Here is a 20165-nt window from a genome sequence, read left to right as displayed (position 1 = left end):
ACTAATATCGGTCATTTCTATTATTTTTATGCCATCACTCCACTTTTTTTTTTTTTTTAACATACATTGACCCCTGCTCCCCGCTTAGGATATGCGTTTTAATCATCTAATATCATAAGGTAGTTGGTAGGCCAATGGTTGATAATGATGCCAATTTTAATTTTAATTGGTTCAGAAGTTACTAAACGATGACTTTTACCATCTTAATTAGAGTATTCTTGATTTTATTCACGACGTTGTTACAAGATGGTAAAGTTTTAAAACAATCATGTTACATTCGAAGGGGTAACTATTATTTATGCCATAAAAACACGTGATTTTAAACCTGAGTTTCATGATTCTACTGACAGAAAATTATTTAAAATAGAGCTGGAAATTTACTTTGGTATTTTAAGTTCCTTTCCGACACTAATATTATCAGAAATGGGCTTATAGCTTAATATGGAAACTGAGCCATATAAGCTCCCTTCGGAAATGAAACTCGTATCTTCTAAATGAGATGCGCATATGCTTACCATAAAATAATAATAATAATAATAAAGATTTCGATTCTTTTTTTAAAAAAAAGAAAAAGAAAGAAATAGAAAAACAGTTTTTTTTTCTGTTAACGTTATGGATCAAATTCATGAACGATATCGATTCCTAAGTTTTGACTCTGTGCAACCAGGCCAAAATTCATGGTGATCCACAAAGTAGTTCCTGAAATTTCCTGTCTCCTGGACGGAGGGACACATAGACAAACAGAGGAAATGTACCTAGGTATAAAGGAGTTTAAACGGACACATGGACAGACAGGGGGCATATATAAAGGAGTTTAAACGGACACATGGACAGACAGGGGACATATATAAAGGAGTTTGGACGGACACATGGACATCCAGAGGAAGTATATAAAGGAGTTCTGAAGGACACATGAACATCCAGAGGTGATATATAAAGGAGTTTACACGGACACATGAACACATAGGGGAAATATATAAAGAATTTTAGACGGGCACATTGATACACAGGGGAAATATATAAAGGAGTTTAAACGGACACATGGACAGACAGGGGACATATATAAAGGAGTTTGGACGGACACATGGACATCCAGAGGAAGTATATAAAGGAGTTCTGAAGGACACATGAACATCCAGAGGTGATATATAAAGGAGTTTACACGGACACATGAACACATAGGGGAAATATATAAAGAATTTTAGACGGGCACATTGATACACAGGGGAAATATATAAAGGAGTTTAAACGGACACATGGACAGACAGGGGACATATATAAAGGAGTTTGGACGGACACATGGACATCCAGAGGAAGTATATAAAGGAGTTCTGAAGGACACATGAACATCCAGAGGTGATATATAAAGGAGTTTACACGGACACATGAACACATAGGGGAAATATATAAAGAATTTTAGACGGGCACATTGATACACAGGGGAAATATATAAAGGAGTTTAAACGGACACATGGACAGACAGGGGACATATATAAAGGAGTTTGGACGGACACATGGACATCCAGAGGAAGTATATAAAGGAGTTCTGAAGGACACATGAACATCCAGAGGTGATATATAAAGGAGTTTACACGGACACATGAACACATAGGGGAAATATATAAAGAATTTTAGACGGGCACATTGATACACAGGGGAAATATATAAAGGAGTTTAAACGGACACATGGACAAACAGGGGAAATAAAGGAGTTTGGACAGACACATGGACAGATAGAGGAAATATAGAAAGAATTTTGACGGATACATGAACAGACAGGGGAAATATAAAAATGAGTTTGGACAGACACATGGCCAGACAGGGGAAATGTCTAAAGAAGTTTGGACGAACACATGAACAGACAGGGGAAAGTATAAAGGAGTTTGGATGGACATATGGACAGATGGTAAACCGAAATCCTGAATAAGTCTTGGAAGTGTACGGATAGTAATGGGTCCACAAGTAGTAAAGTGCCAGGTAAACCACCGACTACGTTAGTGCTTCCCAACCTTTTTTGAGTGAAGACACACTTTGCTAAACGCCTACGACATCACGATACATTTGTCTGATTTTTTTTTATTAATAATGATATAAACTTATAATACTTTAAGGCATTAAGTTTCTATAAAATAGTAACTTTCTACAGCACTAAGCATTTTTACAGCCGCTCGAGGCGTTAACTGGCACCGCTTATCTCAAAAATCGATTTAAACTTGGTTAGATTCTTCATGATTTTAAATTCTAAAATTTCGCAACACAGAATTTCGGTACTGTGCTACACATCAAAGTGTCGCGACACAATGTTTGGAAACCACCCGATCATGTAATCGATGTCTGATGTCTGCTTCTTATGGTTTACTGAGAATCGAATCAGCGAACTCTAACGTAAGAGAGAATGCAATTCAAAATGGCTGACACAAGGAAAGCTGTTATTTTTTTTAGTGGATTATTATCAGTGATGGATCTAGCCCGGGGCCAGGGGGCTCAGTCTCCAAGTTTTTTGAGTGACAAAAATAACTTAAGCTATTATTTATATATATATATTTTTGAAAGTTTATAATAAACTCATGATATACCTATCATAGTCTGGGTTCTGACTGGTCCCCCAGGTTTTACCTTCTAAATCCGTTATTGTGAATTTGTCTTAATATGCTATTCTGAACATTTAATACATTATAAATTATTATTGCAGTATTTATATTAATTCATTATTCCATTTATTCAGGGGAAGCTGAGTTTTCACAATTTTGCATAGACGCGTGGTTCCTACAAATATGTAAAGAAGAATGGCCAACAGATAGCAAAATAAATTCAATTATTAATAAGTAGTCTTTGAATCTTTTCAAGTAAGGATATTCTCTAAAAGGTATAAAATATTTTTGAAACTAAAATCGAATTGTTAACCGCGTTCACAAAATAAAAGAAATAAGGCAAGAATAATCTCTTGAAGATAGCGAATAAGACGGCTTTCAAGGAAAATATTTTATGTCCATGACTATAAAATTAGTTTACCAAAATTATTAAGTGAAATATTTGCTATATCTTCTATAAGATTGTATTTTACTTGCATAATGATGCTATAAATATACCACATTGACTTGACACCTAGTCTTCCGTTTCAGGCGCTGCTATCGGCTGAAGGAATTCCACTCTCTTTCGCTAAGGCTCTCTCGCTTAGCAGCTCCTGACCCTTATTGGCTCAGCGCGTGGGTGTGTCGGGGTGTGAGCTTTAGTTCGCATTTTTGCCACGGCTCAAGACATATTGGCAGCACAATAATAAATGTTATACTGACGCTTAACCATACAAAAAAAGTGAGACTCACTAGGTGTTCTCGACCTCTTTGATAGAAGGTTGGTGCTATGATTTTAAATAAAATATAAAAAAGTTTCCACTCTTTGGAAAAGGTGGCTACAGGGACAAGTGACAATCCGGATCCAGGATTATCTGAGGGGCGGGGGTGCACCAATATCTACCAAAATAACCAATCACACTGAAACTCTTCAAAGTGACATGTGACAATATTCTTTACCCCTGACAACAGTGATGCATAGAACGTAGGAAAGTATTTTAAAGAGGATCGCTAGTGGAATGCAGGAAAAGTGTTCTTCTCCCCTCCTGCCTTCTGTTTTCTTCCCTACTTGACAAATGTTATATTATTTTGCTAGATGAATCCCTTTCCTTCAACCTTTAGAAAATCGACTTAAACTGTTGCTTTTGCAAAGCTCTGCTTTCTTTTAAGCCCCAAACCGAAATATGATGGCAGAAAGTTTCGGAAAGTGTTGCTACTTTCACTGCTAGCTTCTCATTTTAGATAGTCTATATTTACAACGAGGGGGGTGAACGTGCACCTTTTGCACTCCCCCTAAAACCCGGCCCTGAGTGACTATATAACTTGTTAAACGTTTTTTACATTCGCTTTTATATTGTAAAACTACGAATGGTATGCAAACTATATGAATCCAAAACAATGCAAGTCATTAAGGCGATAAAAAAAATAAGGCATCTCGTTATATCACACTCTTTGTGGACCTCTCGTTACGTGTAAGGATTCTGGTAAGCTTCTAGATTTTCTTTTTTCTTTTTTTCTTTCTTTTTTCTTTTCTTTTCTTTTTTTTTTAGAAAAATCAGGACAAGTTTTGTATATAATTCTGCAAATCGAGACGAGACAAGAAAAGCTTTCCAAGAATCGAATGAGAATAGAAAGAATTCTTCGAGGAATCGAAACAAGACGAGACTTCGACAAATTTACGAAAAGAGACGAGGAAACCTTATTTTTCGACTCGTTTCGTTTCGTGAGCAACACTGCTATTCGGGTTTAAAACTTCAGACAAGGATAGAGATGACAGGGTTATCGCTTTCCCATAATTCATACGGTAGTGTGTTTGCTCTGATATCTGATTTATCCACAAACGGATGAAACAATAGAGTTAAAAGATTTCCCATGCTTGCACATAACTATAGTTTGGAAATCTAAGTTCGGACTCAATTTATCTGAAAAAATGTAAGTTTGTATGCTACAATAGTTTACAGGGCCGGATTAACCTACCTGGAGGCCTGGGGCTAGACAAATTATGTAGCCCCTGCTGATATCGCCTAATACATTTCTGTCACGTCACATTTTATCTCATAATGATGATTGTATCTCGTATGATTCTATTTAGACAAAGAGTTGAGATTTTGATAAGGGTGGAGGCCCTTATCCACCTGAAGCCCCGGGGCTACAGTCTCGCTAAGCGCCTCCCTTAATCCAGCCCTGATAGTTTATTAATGGAAGATGTAAATTTTTACACAAACAGTACTAAACATCACTTGCAATTATCTACAAGAGTATAGAAATGCCATATTTTCCGTCAAATCGCGATGTTTAGTGATGAAAAAAGAAAATCCTGTCCGATAATATAAAGAAAACGATAAAAGAACTACCACATTGATTACCCTAGACTAATGATTTCCAACCTTCTTTACTTGGCGGCCCCGCATATACTTCATGCTCCTCCCTTCCTTGCTAAGCGTATTCGTTGGTCTGACTCCTTTTGCGACTTCAGATGCAATATTTAATTCACGAATAATAATAATAATAATAATAATAATAATAATAATAATAATAATAATAATAATAATAATAATAATAATAATAAAATAATAATAATAATAATAATAATAATAATAATAATAAAATAATAATAATAATAATAAAATAATAATAATAATAATAATAATAATAATAATAATAATAATAATAATAATAATAATAATAATAATATGTTCTCACCAATTTATATTTATTTCCAGGAAAACTTCTGCATATCATTGTAGTGCATTATTATTATTATTATTATTATTATTATTATTATTATTATTATTATTATTATTATTATTATTATTATTATTACCAGCTCTGTTAATAGAATCACAGTTCTTACTCAATAGCTCTTTTGTATTTGTACCTATTTAATTTAACGCATCTTTGTTACAACATTCATAATACTTGTAATTACGAAATGTAGTTTATTTCTATAAGTATTTTGCGCACCTAGGTTGGAAACCACTGACCAGAATGATAGTCTGAAAGGAATTATTATTATTATTTTCATTAGTAGTAGTAGTAGTAGTAGAGCTCGAAAACATTCTATGTGCTAGGTCGTCATAGATACGAGAAATACGAGTCTGGCGCCTAATTAAATTAAGACCAATTTATGTAGGCCTATGTATCGATTGGGATTTGTAATCCTATGACGCTTACTTTTCAAAACTAGCACCTAGATCGGAAGAATTTTTTTCTAGCGCTGATTTTTATTATTCTGTTTTGCGGCAATTCGAAATGCCGCAAACCATCGGATAATTCGTCAGTAAACTACCCTCCTCCCTCTGAAATTTTAGAAGGAATCACCAATAGATTACATTATGTTGTGTAGGATTATTAATGAGATTCTATTTACTAAGGAAATATTAGTCTAAATAGTGTAAAATGGCAAATCAGTGCATCCCGCACTACAAGACCCTATGGAACACTGATCTTGTTGAACCGAGTGGCATACAACGAGCGGAATACTAGGCTACTCGCAATGTTCTACGCTGCATGGCCAGACCACAAACTCCACGACGCATCCAATCACTACGTAGTTCACAGGGTCTTGTTTACAACTCAGAAGCCCAAGCCAAAGACGGTCTGCAGGAGATCATCAAAGAGGACACCACCCCACCAGACAGAAGAGATAGTACGTATATAGCTGCGCCTACGTGCCATCTAAGGAGACGAACCGTTCCCAAGAGAAATTCAGAAAATTCAGCACCCCGAGAACCATCGTATTTCTGACCCGCATCATTAATGCTATCATGCAAAAAGATCATTACCCAGCAGAACTGAAGAAACCTCATCTCGCAATGATCCCGAAGGCCACCAGAGCTAGATAGGAGCTGAAGAAGTACCTACCGTCTGATAAGCCTCCCCTAGAATCACCCAGTAATTCAATCATGATGGCCACGGTCTGGGACTTTCCTGGACATCGACAGAGTGTGGCACCAGAGGATCCTGCACAAGCTATATCTGGCGAGTTTCCCACCATAGCAGGTCTCCATACTACAAACTTAGCTCACAGAGAGAAGGTTCCGAGTCTCACACATGGACCACACCACGGATGCAGGACCTATCTAAGCAGGAGCGTCACAGAGTCAAGTCATCCTTATCCACACTCTTGCACTCATTTTTCACAGCTGACCTTCCGACAATCTCTACTACAATGGTAGCCACATATATGGATGACACGGCGATTTTTGCAAGCAATCCAATCACCGGTATGCAGAAATTGCCTTACAACCCCACATCGATCAGTTGAGAAGTGAACATAGAAGACCAAAGTCAGTACGACAAAGACAATCTTACTGAACTTCATCAGAGAGATCAAGAAAACATATCAACTCACCCTATTTCGTATTCCGCTCACTCTTCAAGACAAGTACCTGGGGGTAAAACTGGACAGAAAGCTCACGTTTGTCTCTCCTGTCTAACACTGCTGGCAAAGCAGCACAACGGGTCAGAGCCTTGCTCCCGATTCTCCTGAGCCCCGAGTTCGAATACAGGGCAAGAAAAGCATGCGCTGTATTCACCAGGTCGCTGCTACTGTATCCCACTCGGCATGGGAGTACGCTGCTGAAACACATCATAGACCACTACAGGTAGTACAAAACCGAGCCGTACGGGCTATAACAGGTCACTCTCTCGACATGCGCATAGTCCAGAGTCACGAAAACCTCGAGCTTTCACTTCTGAAAGATCTGAGGAAAAAATCCAGAAGGTTTTGGATCAGCACCACGAAAACGAGTGTATTGTAAACATCGGCACTGAAGATCCACGTAAAAGAGTCTACAGGATGTCACGCCCGCATTGAAGTACAACACTAGCTCAGAGGCAACGAAGAAGGCCTGCAACCAGGGTTGGCAAAAACCATGGTTTTTATTGAAAAACTAAAAAAAAAACGTTTTTTTGGTTTAAACCCGGTTTTTTTTTGTTTAAACCAGGTTTTTTTGGTTTAAATAATTTGCTCTATGTATTTATATCACATATGGACAGCAATAAGCTTGTTTCGCCTTGGTGTTAGTATGCAACAACCGGGCTATGCTGGAAGGGTTCACATAAACTTAAAGCGGAATCCAAACCGCTTCTCGGCTTACATCCAAGAGAAATTGTCCTCCATTTGAACTCGACCGGGACTAATTGGCCAAAAATGCGATACGTCTGCCAACTCACTCACGAAGGACTCCTGATAAAAAATACATTGACTGATCTTTACATATTTGTTAATATAATCGTCGAGAGTCATTAGGACAGAAGGACAAAAAGATAAACAATTGCACAAGTGGAACCATTATACAGAATTACATATGGACAATTTCAAAGTACTACAGAGTACAGAAGAACTAATTTAGTCCAAGTCAGTTCACTACGAATTTTATTAGTCCAAGTTAAAGAAATACGACGACTTAATTTGCATATCAGTAAGAAAAGTGAATAAAGATACGAATTATTTGAGTCCACTTTGGCTCTGACCCATTTATACATAAATAGTTACCAAAGATTCTTGTTATTTCAATAATTACCTCTCGTGGGGTTTGTATGACCCCCTCCCCAAAAAAGTACGGTATTTCAATGTATTTTATCAATAGTAAACATTATTAAAACGAAACAATGTTTAGAATTTTCCTTTGGTTGCATAACAATAACTATTAAAAAATCACAAAAGAAACATCCATAAAGTTACATAAAACAGTTGCTTTTGTAATATAATCTCTTGGAGTAAAGAAGGGGGAATTTAGGTCTGAATATAGTACGAATAATATATGGGAGTGAAACGTGATAACCCACAAATGTGTGTTCATCAAAATTTTACGAATAGTTACACTTTTACGAACATTTTTCGTTTTTTGGTTTAAACCATTTTTTTTTTTTTTTAAACCAGCTCGCTTAAACCACCTTGGTTTAAACCAGCCAACCCTGCCTGCAACAGTTGCGGCCCTTCAAGGACTTAAATGTTTGTAATCAAAAGTTAATTTCACAAACAAGTGGAAGGCAAGGACTCATGCCTGGAACTTCGCACACTAAAACCCGTCAATAAATATAATTTACCATTTCTCGATTCATTTGTGATTCCTTCAAGATCGAGTCCACAGCAGCTCCTTCGTAAAAGACATACCATCACATCAAGTTACTCCACAGAAACTTCAACAGTGGCGCTTCTTTTCTTTATTACAGTTGGCCACCATTTCATATGCTCACTCAGGACGAATGTGAGGCAAAGGGTCCAGAAAGGAATCCGATACGCTGATCACTGTACCCTCACGATAACTGAACTGGACTGGGATTGAGATAGTGAAACGTGCAAATTGTTTGAGATGTCAAATTCGGTTAGTTAAAATAAAAAATTCAGTCTTAATTCGTTTTGTTTGCAAGTAATTCTCGGCCAATCTCTCACCGATTAAACCCCAAAAGCTCCAATTATGCAGAATATCGGCCAATCTCTCATCGACTAAACCCAAAAAGCTCCAATTATGCCGAATATCGGCCAATCTCTCATCGACTAAACCAAAAAAGCTCCAATTATGCCTAATATCGGCCAATTATCTCTCATCGACTAAACCAAGAAAGTTCCAATTATGCCGAATATCGGCCAATCTCTCATCGACTAAACCCAAAAAGCTCCAATTATACCGAATAAGAACGCTGTATCTTAATTACTTTTAATAAGTTAGAACAAACTCAGCCTCTGTGTGTCATTCTTTCGGAAACCATATATCCGTAAATAATAATATTAAAAAAAAAAATAAATAAATAAAAACTAAGCAAAAATCGTTATGTGTAAGTCATAAGAGTGCATGATATTAAAGCAGAAGCAGTAAATTGTCTTCCAAGAATCAATTTATTCCGAGCGAAAACCACAATGCCCAAGAGCAATAACAAGTTTATCTTATAACAGTTAGGTTTCGAGTTCCGGTTTTGTCTAGAGGTATCTACTTCCTTGTTCGTTGTCACATTTAACAGATTATCAACCTAACATTGTAATACTGATAGGGGTGTAAAAATGTTAATCACAACCTTTCTTTCATTATTATAGGTCCATCTAGAGGGTAGGAATTAGAAATTATAAAGGAAAGTGATGTTGCATCAAAATCAAACATTTTACAATGATTTTTTTTCCTGCAGCATATTTCTTAAGCTTGAGAGGGACGGGGAATTCACCCTTTCAATTATTTGCAGATTTTAACTACAATATCATCGGAATCCCCTTTTAAAAAACTGAACAATACTCTTTACCGAAATCGTTTTTTTTTTTTTTTTTTTTTTTTTTGGCATAGATTATCCTATAAAATTGTTTTGAATGCAAATGTTTAAACTTAAAATATGGAGTTAATTTTACCTCCTTTGATCACATTATCTCCCGGAGATTGCAAACCAAACCAATAGGGTTAATTCTGCATGTCGAAGAAAGGCACATACTAAGTTTCGTTAAAATCGTATAAGTTTTACGAGAGTTATCGTGAGGCCCGTAGCCAACCCAAAAATGTACGCGGGGGGGGGGGGGGGTAGAAGTGAGGGGGACCCGATCCAACCATATTATAGTTCATTTGCAAGCCTACCGTGGAAATTTTAAGGGGCCAGTAAAAATTTAGGGGCTCCCGGCCTCCCTGCCCCCCCCCCCTTCCCTGTGATACGGGCCTGGTTATCGTGAAACAAACACACAAATATCAATGGAGTCGAATAGTAGAAATTTCGCTAAACGTTGGCTTTAATTATTAAAAGCAGTGACTTTTTTGAATGTACACCAATCATCCCAAACTACACAGCCATCTTAATAATCCTTAAACACAAATATGGTTACGGGTCCTATTCTATTTTGAAATAACTAAATTTAAACAATGCAATTTTTAAGTTCTAATTAGATCATTCCACTAATTTTAAATCGACGAATTGGATCACAGTTTTACACTCGGTAGCTCAGGTAACGACATCTATTAGCAAGTGATAACATTTATTAGCGTAATTGTTCATTAAATCGAGCATTAGCAAAGCTTCTAAGGTACTATTCGAGTCGATTAGCGTTTCTGTATTTGTCCGTCCCATCTATTCCTCAATAATCCTTGTAAAATTTATCCGATTTTCATGAAACTTGGTAGATGCCCTTTCCCACTTGCAGAAGTAACTGTAGTATTTGGGGTTGACATTCATCAAGTATAAGGGGGGGATAAAAGGGGTAAAATACACACCACGTTGCAACTTTAAGTATGTACTAGCAAGGTAATTTACCAGTATAAATCACTTTTTTTTTTTTTTTGTTATGCAAAAATAAAGTAGGCTATATATATTTTTATGGCATGGGGAATATCTGCACAATTTAGGGTTAAAACCTGCCAAGAATGAAAGTGTGAGATTCCCCCTTTTCCAATTTGAAAAATAGGTACCCATGATCATTTTCGACAAAAAAAAAGTTCGATTTTAGCGTAATAGGTACATCATATACAAAGTGGCCCAAAATTAGGTATACAAGCCAGCATCGATCAAATATGACATTTTAAGTTATAAGATAATGTATTTATTTGCTTCGGTCTGTTTCGAGCTTCAGGTATAAGTGAAAATAAATTAAGAACAAATAATGAAGAAACTAAGTCAATACCTGTAAGTAAATTATATAAAATGCCATGAGCCGATCAATATGGGACTGTATACCTACTTTTGGACCACCCTGTATTTTATTTGAAGATTGCTGATCATTTCCTCTGCAGAGAGCTGGAATCAGTAAAGAATAAACTAGTGGATTCACACTCCTGTCGCCACCCTCTCTAATTTCCTTCAAAGCTTTACGATAAATTCTGTAAAAATTCATTCGGTTTTGATATAATATAATGTACATTTTCTTTTATTCTTTTTCGTAATTCTCAGTGCTTACGACTAAAATCAATCAAGAATGAGTAGGAAATTCAGCCCTCTCATGTAATGTGGTTTGCTTCTTTCTTTCCCCTAATTAATATATATTAATATTAATATTCTTCCGTTAACCTCCGTTCGATTTCAGTAATATGTCGTACATTTTCTTTAATGTTCACGATCATTTACTCTGCACGGACTTAAACCAGTAAACCCCTAAATAACGTAGTGGATTTACATTCCTCTTCATCCCAATTTTTTTTAACTTCCACTAAACCTTATATAAAAAGTTACCTCGGTTTTGATATAATATTGTGTATATTTTCTTTGCGACTCGCATGTAATTGCCTCTGCTTGGATTTAAAATCAATAAGAATGAGCAATGAATTTAGCCCCCTAATGTGATAAAGATAGTACTCCCAAACCCCCCGTTAGATTTAAAAAAATGATTCAAAATATGAAGAGAGCTCCATCGTGGCTATATGATTAGTTAATATCCCTTCAGCATTAGGCCTGGGTTTGACTCCCGGTGGGAGCTCATTGTAGTTGGTATCCCACGTTAAGAGCCTGTCATACTAAAAAATTATACAAAATTTGCCATTTTACTTTTGCTTGTTCTTCATGAGTGAAAGGAGATAATGAAATTCAACTTAACACAATCGTAGATAATGTTATTCTACAATAGAAAATATGAACCTGAAGAATGTTCAGTGTTGCGATCCATAGAAATTACAATGTTGCCAGTATAACAATATCCCTAAAATCTAAGTTAAGGCAGCGACTAGAGGAACGAACTCAACTGCATTTGATTACGTAGCACGTTGTATTGGTTTCCTGTGGACTACTTTTAAAATAACATTATTATTGTTAAAATTATTTTGTTTATTACAAACTAAATAGGTCTACAACTATGATTTAAAAAGTAGTTCACAGGATTCTAAGACAACATGATCTCGTAACCAAATGCAGTTGAGTTTGTTCCTCTAGTCGCTGCCTTAACTTAGATTTTGGGGAAAATGTTATTCAGACAATACTGTATATAATTTCTATGGATGACAACACTGAAAATACTTCAGGTTCATATTTTCTGTTATAGTTGCATTTCATTATCTAATTTCACTTATGAAAAACAAGCAAAAGTGAAATGGTAAATTTTGTATTATTTTTAGTACCTGGTATGTCATGCTCGTAAGCTGTAGGTCTACGTCTGATACAGCCCAAGTGCTGAAAGGGCGTTAAACTCCAAATCAACTAATTAGCTAATATGAAAAGGTAACTTAGTTGTACGGTGGTATTACATGTATTATTATGAGAAGTCCAAGTTAATGTAGAGGAATGCAAATAGTTTTGGACTGAGGTGTCTTACGGTTTTGATTGGCTTAGTTTTATTGCATAAGTTAACAACAACTGAAACATTTATTCAATTTGTCTCGTAAATAGTTGAAGGCTTGAAGGATACCCGATTACCGCAGAAAGCAACCACATTTCGTAATGTTTGGAGGAGAGGGAAAAAAAACTGAAGAAAACTATTTTTACAATATTTCCACCGTAACATGAAAATTGAAGGCGTCGCGATGTCCATTGTTAGTGAGTAGACAAGTGTCATTCCGGTGCTAAACGATCCATTGACCTATTACAAAACATTATCGTTACAAAAAAGGAAATGTGTAAATGTTGGGACATGTTTGCTTTCTGCAGTAAGCGGTTTAGTTTGCAAATCGGTCACGCATACTAGAAGAAATACATCAATGCATCATGCAATCACCGAGCGAAGTAGCTCAAATGGTAGACCATTGGCTTAGCATTCGGGAGGTCGTGGGTTCTATTCCCGCTGCCGACCATCCTGACTGGGGTTTTCCAGGGTTTTCCTCAGTTCTACCAACGACACATTCTACCAGGAAAATGCCGGGATGGTACCTACTAAAATAGACCCTGGCCGACACCTTCCCAAATCCTTTCCATAGTTATTGTTGTTGTCGTTACATATCCAGTATAAAATGGCGTCTGAGCTGTATCTAGTGATTGTTAAATAAATAAATAAATAAAAACAAGGAATCAAATAATAGTTTATAATGATAGGCTATACTAATGTATCTTTCATTAGATTAGGGATGCGCACGAGACAAGATTTATGGCTGTCTCGACTCAAAAATGTGCTGCAAAAGTGATGTCTCGACTCGAAAAATATATATTTTTCTATTGGAAGAGCCGTGTCTCGACTCGAATTTTGTCAGGAAAATCCTGTCTCAACTCGTCTCGTGCGCATCCCTACATTAGATAATAAGAATTTATATCAATAGTTACTTTTATAAAGGACGGAAACCTAACAGTCACTAGAAGAATAATCGGAGACGCATCAGAACCCAGGGCTAGATTAACCCATCTGGAGAGCTGGGGCTAGAAAAAATATGTGACTCCTGCTGACTTCACCTAATTCATTTTTGTCAAAATACACTAGGAAAGTTATGGGAATATGTTTCATATTTTTGGTCATATTTTATTTTATGATGATGATGATTGTATCTTCATAATTCTTTTTAGATAGCCAGTTGAGATTTTGATCATAGTGGAGGCCCGGGGCTATAGCCCCCTAAGCCCCTCCCTTAATCCGGCCTTGTCAGGGCCAAAGCGAAGATGGATTCCCTTATATTCAATATCATCTTCAAAATACAAAGAGAGCTATTTAATATGCTCATGTTTGTTTGTATGTTTGTAGCGTCCTTGTTCAGCACCCAGAACTCTATGCAGTGAAATCGCGCTAGCTAACAACAGCAAGAAAGGCTAAGAGACATTTCGACACATTCGTTTACTGTTCTTTTTTTTTTTTTTTTTTTTTTTTTTTTTTTTTTACAAGAGTGGTCCGTCGTTTGTTTATTGGTCAACCAGAACAAGTGCGCTAATTTTAGTACGGATTTGAATTAGGTATTGAGAATTACGTCCTGTCTGCTTCAAAGGCAAGACAATTTTTACTTAGATCCAGTAGTTTCGATGTTACTAATAAAATAATGTATAAACCAGAGATAGGTATTTTTACTGCCGACTCTACAATGTTTGGGAGATAAACCTAGAACACCCTGAACTACCTCTATAATTTTACCTCTAAGTTATAGGATGTGATTGTGAGCTTAAATTAAGTCATAGATTTTACGTAAAATTATAAGAAATCGTTGAAATTTTTGTGACATTTCTCCGTTGTTAAATTACGATTAAGCACATCACGACAAATGATTTGCTATTAATATAAATAATGAGTTGTATGTACTTCAGAATTGGCACATTTATGAATTCTAAATTAATAGAAAAAAAGTGAAAATTAAGGTTGGAAAAAGTAGTGGAGATCAGAATTTTGGGTATGATGAAAAAGGGTACAGAGTTTGTTAGAGAGTGATAGCTTTTATCATCGCTTATTTCAATTTTACTGTAGTTTTCAATTTAACGTAGTGTAGGGGTAACATTGTCAGTTCCTTTCCATTGAAGCTTACTAAAATAAAATAATGAAATTTATAATTTAAGGTATGGAAGAAACTGGAAATTATTAGGTATATAAACGTATGCAAGAACTTAGTAATCGTGTCTGCATTACTCAGATGTACTGTACATATCAATTGATACGCCTCAAACAATCTGATTTCTTATAAACTTACTGAGATATTCAAGTCAATAGGTAATCTTCTAATGCAAGATACACTGACTTCTTATATACTGAGACAATTCACGTCAATTAATACTCCTCTAACACAAAGCACTTTGAATTCTCATTCTGAGATATTCACGTCAATTAATAATACTCTCACCCAAATCACTCTTATTTCTTATAATGGAGTCAATAATTCTTATAGTATGAAGGAGAAAATTTCAAATTGTTCAAGAAGTAATTTAGTTTGCTAAAATTCTTACTTTTATGAGTAATTTTGACAACGTAATAAAATAAAAATTCTAGTTTTACGTCCCATGTTTATGCACTGTAGCCTAAAAGGAGATGGTGAAACTGAACTTATAGATTTAAATGGCGAATTACGTATCATACTACTTTAAGAAATGTCGATACGTAAAAGCAAGTGAGAGGTTTGGGGTTATAAGATTTAGCAGCAGAATAAATAAATGAGATTACGATTATTTTATAGATCACAAAATGAATATGTTTATCGTGTAATTATACAATATACCAGTGACTGTAAACTTATTCGTTTCTACAAACAAACTTAACAGGAAATTAATATATATACACACACGTACAGTATTGTTCAAAAATGCCTGACCCCTACCTCTCTTTGGAAAGTCGTACATTCTCACTTTACAGCTGGAACTAAAACAAACAAAATATGGTCCTTTGGCCAATTCAGGTCTTTATTTGTAGAGCTGAAGTAGTGGCGGACCTAGGTTAGGGTCGGGGGGAGCATAGACACTCCCAGTTTTTGAGTGACAAAAATAATTTAAAGTATTACTTATTTTTGTATATATTTTTGAAACTTTCTAGTAAACTCATGTACTCGTTATGGTATGGGTTCTGGCTGCCCTCCCCCCCCTGTTTTACCTTATAGATCCGCCATTGAGCTAAAGTATTATAATTTCCTACATACTATCTAATATTCTACAAGGTTGCCAGAATATGCCTTCTCAAGCAAGGTAGGTAGCCAAGATTTTTTGACAGAAGACTGTCCGTACGCGAGAAAGAGAGTCAACTCCAATGGCCCTATAACTACCCCTTTTTGAAATAAAATTCTGGCTACGCTACTGCGACAGCAGAACATGTATGCGAGTAAGTACAAAGTTTTTTTTTTCTAGTGAGTGCATAGGATTATGTTCTTCATAGATAAATTCGAGTATATGTTCGGAATAAAGAAAAATAAGAAGTACACACAAAGTACTCAGATAGAGTATTTTGATCATACTGTGTTAAATATCATCATCATCATCATGGGTGTTCTGCCATTATTGGCAGATCACTTGCCGCAGCTGAGAAGCTTCCATGTCCCACGGCCTTTCACTAATCTTTTCGTCTTCACGTAACATTGTTTTTATATTTATATCGTCCATTAATTGTAGTCTTATTGCCTCCTCTTTCTCTTTCCTTCTACCATACCCTCTAGCAAGTCCTCATGATACAGTTTCTTCTTAGCCAATGCCCCAACCAGTATCTTTTCGTCTTCTTAATAATATCTAAAATTGTTCTTCTGTCCCCACCATTTCTAATACCCCTCTCATTTGTTTTCCGCTTGACCCAGTTAATTCTCTCCATTTTTCTCCACACCTACATTTCGAAAGCTTCCAGTCGTTTTTCACCATGTCCATGTTTCTGACCCATACAGTACAATGCTCGACATGAAGCATTGTATGAACGTTTTTCAAGGATCCACAAAATAGTATTTTCTTCCTCCTGAATGATTTTTCAGCATTCCTATCCTTCCTTTTATTTCACCTTCACAATTCATATCATCACTAATAATCCTACCTAGGTATCGAAAACTAGACACCTGTTCTATTTCCTCCTTCCATTTTTATATTTGACACCAGGGAAGGGGGTTAAAATCCTATCTTGTCAATACTTCGGACCATTATTCGATATAATTTGTTGCGGTAGAGAACATTTAAGGGAAGATTACTTTTAGTTCCTCCTGATTGAAAAAGACCTACTGGGTATTCAATATTGTTTTTCCAATTTGGTTGCAGTAAGATAAAAAGTAGCTGTTTCTAATTTTTAGGATGTGACCCAGGAGGGTTATAAGGTGAACAAGAGAAAATTTTTGCTGTATTTTTAGGCTGTAGAGCCTAACTAGTTAGAATAGGAAATAACTGTTCACTGTATCCTCAGTTGAAATTGAACCCGGGATCATGTGCATTGTAGACACTCATGATACGAGACGGACAAAGATATCATTTAGTTGACAGCTTTACCAAATGGGAACCAGGCAAAAAATGGTTAGCAACCTATTCTTTAAGAAGTGCTGGATATGTTACAATAATTCTAGCTGTAAATCGAATCTCCGTAGCACGAAACGTGTTCCTGTAATTAACTGTGTTGGAGGCGAGATAGAAAGGTACGGAACGGTCTATGTACTGTGCATGATTGATTTTGCATGATGGTATGACGACCTGCACCGTATTCAAACCCTGGTCGCAGTTAACTAGATTTCACCGTTCATAACCTTGGTATTGCACAAGAAGGCCAAAAACAGAAACCTCAAATTAAACTCAAAATATTCCGTAGATGATGATAAAGTTGGTAAAAACAGCTGATAAAATTGGTGCAAAACCCAAGAGAACCACATTCACGACCTTCACCCAGAACACAGATGCGTAGCAGACCCTAGATTCTCTGTTGACATTTTTGTTTTAGATTCTTTAAACCAAAATATGTTAATTTTAAAGTTTAAAAAACATCAAATTTGACACTTAACATTCGAGCAGTACAAGGAAGCTTTTGTATGACTATCAACGCCTTTGAATATTAGTAGAAAAATAAGAAAGAATAGGAAAGCAAAGACAATAGATAATTCTCGAATTAATTGATTATTTTAATGTATCATTACTCTCGCATTAACCCTAACGTGATGGAAAAATTTGAGACGAAACTCTTTAGTTTAAGGTTCCACAGTTATGCCGTAATAATGCACTAGTGAATGATGAAAAAAAAAAAAAAAAAAAAAACAGAACAAAGAAAAGAAAAAAGATCCCATGAAAATTCGGTAATAGAATACAACTGAGTTGAGTTGAATAGATCTTGAGTTTAACGTCCCTTTAAGCAGCGAGGCTATATGAGACGGGGCCTACTGATCAACGAGGAATCCGAACCACATGAGCTCCCGCCGGAAATCGAACCCGGGTCTCTCACGCCATAGGCATGTACGCCTAACCGCTTAACCACTCTTTCATAAGAAATGCGTGCTCTGTCTATCAGTCATCGTGCGCTCTCGTAAAAGAATAGAGTTTGTGCTCCCATCAGGAATCGAACCGAAACTACGTGCCGTAGCTGTACAACGCAGCTTAGCGTTGTGATAAATTCACACCACAATATTGTCAACAACTAACAAAAACCCTTTCAGAGATCGACAAAAATAAATTGATCCAGTTTTAAACTATAAACAACACAGTAATCTATCATAAGTTCTATTAAACATATAAAATAAAGATACTTTAACACTTACCAGGATCCACAGAGGTATAATGTCATCCAAATTTCTTCGCTAGGATTGCACTGGTAACTCGCTCTATCTTCTTTCCATCAGCTGTTATACGTGACAAGCTTTGATTTTACTCTTGAGGACAAAACAATCCAGTCAGTCGGTCGCTCTAGAGACTTTCTAGATGCCGACTCCGCGGAACAGGAACAGAAAAATGACAAACTGGAAACGATTGCTTCTGGTGAGACTGAGGGTGAGGAAAGCTCGCCACCAGGGGCGGTAGAAGAGCCACCGAAAGGCTAGGAGGAGCAAACGTTTCACAAGACCTTGAAGACAATAGCACGTGACAGGGCGAGAAGACTGAGGGGGAAAGGGGTAAAAGTTTTCAGTTTCCCAGATGTTTCTGGGGAGGGATTTAATCCAGCATAAGCACCACGCACACGCAGTACGCTTCCAGAAAGAAGTAGGAGGGAATCCAGCGACTGGAATACCACTTTTTTTTATTCATTCATTGAAGGCAACTTGCTAACATACACCAGTAGCATCGGCAATTCAAGGAAGACAGAAGCAACCTTATTTCTTTTTTTGTAGCCAATCCCATCGGGTGTTATAAAGTGAGCAGCTGTCGCACAGCGAATGAAAACACATTCTGGGCGTTTCTAAGTCGCGGCTCGTGGACCAATGACGTTCCGGAAGCGCTCATCGATCCTGGCACGCGCCTAAGACGCAAGAAGTACGCCTGGTGTGACGAATCATGACGCGTTCCTCTTCAATGGTGTATTCTCCCCAGTTCCTGCCGCCGACAATAAAAACAAAAACCAGAAGTCTTTTATAGTATCGCCAAGAAAAGAAATAAAAAAAAACAGCGACTAGTGGGGGATTACTTGGCAGTGGTTTGCGATACGGACAGACAAAACTGGGGAGGGAAAGCTTTAGACGAAGATCAGATATAAGGAAAATGTCAAAACCGGTTTTAGTGGTTTTAATTACTATTATCTACGACGGAATTCTAACCGACTATTTGATCCCCACCCACTCCATAGACTGACCCTTCCACTAGACTTCCATGAAACCTGCTTTAAAAAAAATTGAAATAAAAAATCAGCATTGCATGTGTATGGCTTTCTTCCCTCTAAGTATCCACACGTGCTCTATAGCAATAATTACAACCAAATTACAAACAAAACAAAAACAAAAAAATGAATGTTGCTGCATTGTGTTTGTGAAGCTGTAACGTAGACAAAATTAGCAGAAATAATTTCTTAAAGACAGAATAGAAGTCTGGAGGAGAAAAGAGAAAGGAATTATAAAACCCTGTAATTTGAATTTTAAGTTTGATCTTAAATTTGTCAATATCACAAAGTATGTTGGACATGATTTAGCATCTCAAACTAGATTAGATCAAAAATTGAGTTTAAAAAAATGATGTCTGGATGTAGACTAATAAATTATTCATCCAAAGAAACCGATTTACGTGTAATTAGGTACTTATTTTACATTTCTAAAACTAAACTTGCTTTTTCATAATTTATATTGTCTTTTCGTATCATGGTATGGTACTATCGAAATAAGAAATGTCCAACTACGGGAATCCAACTATCGGTTTCAATCTGAGTCGTGATAAATA

The 20165-nt window shown here is 36.4% G+C and overlaps 1 protein-coding gene across 2 annotated transcripts in view; it reads right to left on the bottom strand.

The window, feature by feature from the left end:
• Positions 1–19036, bottom strand: part of Poxn (paired box pox-neuro) — a 153117-nt gene extending 134081 nt beyond the window's left edge. The window contains exon 1 of one of the 2 annotated variants that reach the window (XM_081742410.1): positions 18563–19036. The gene's annotated coding sequence lies outside the window, so the exon portion shown is untranslated. The remainder of the gene's footprint in view (positions 1–18562) is intronic. The other variant, XM_081742409.1, reaches the window with a different exon arrangement.
• Positions 19037–20165: the final 1129 nt, after the last annotated feature.

This window comes from Thermobia domestica, chromosome 16, assembly GCF_964235325.1.
Source record: "Thermobia domestica chromosome 16, izTheDome1.hap1.1, whole genome shotgun sequence".
In the NCBI taxonomy this organism is placed as follows: Eukaryota; Metazoa; Arthropoda; class Insecta; order Zygentoma; family Lepismatidae; genus Thermobia; species Thermobia domestica.
Note: the sequence above shows the minus strand (reverse complement) of the source record. Positions and strands in the feature narration are given on the sequence as shown.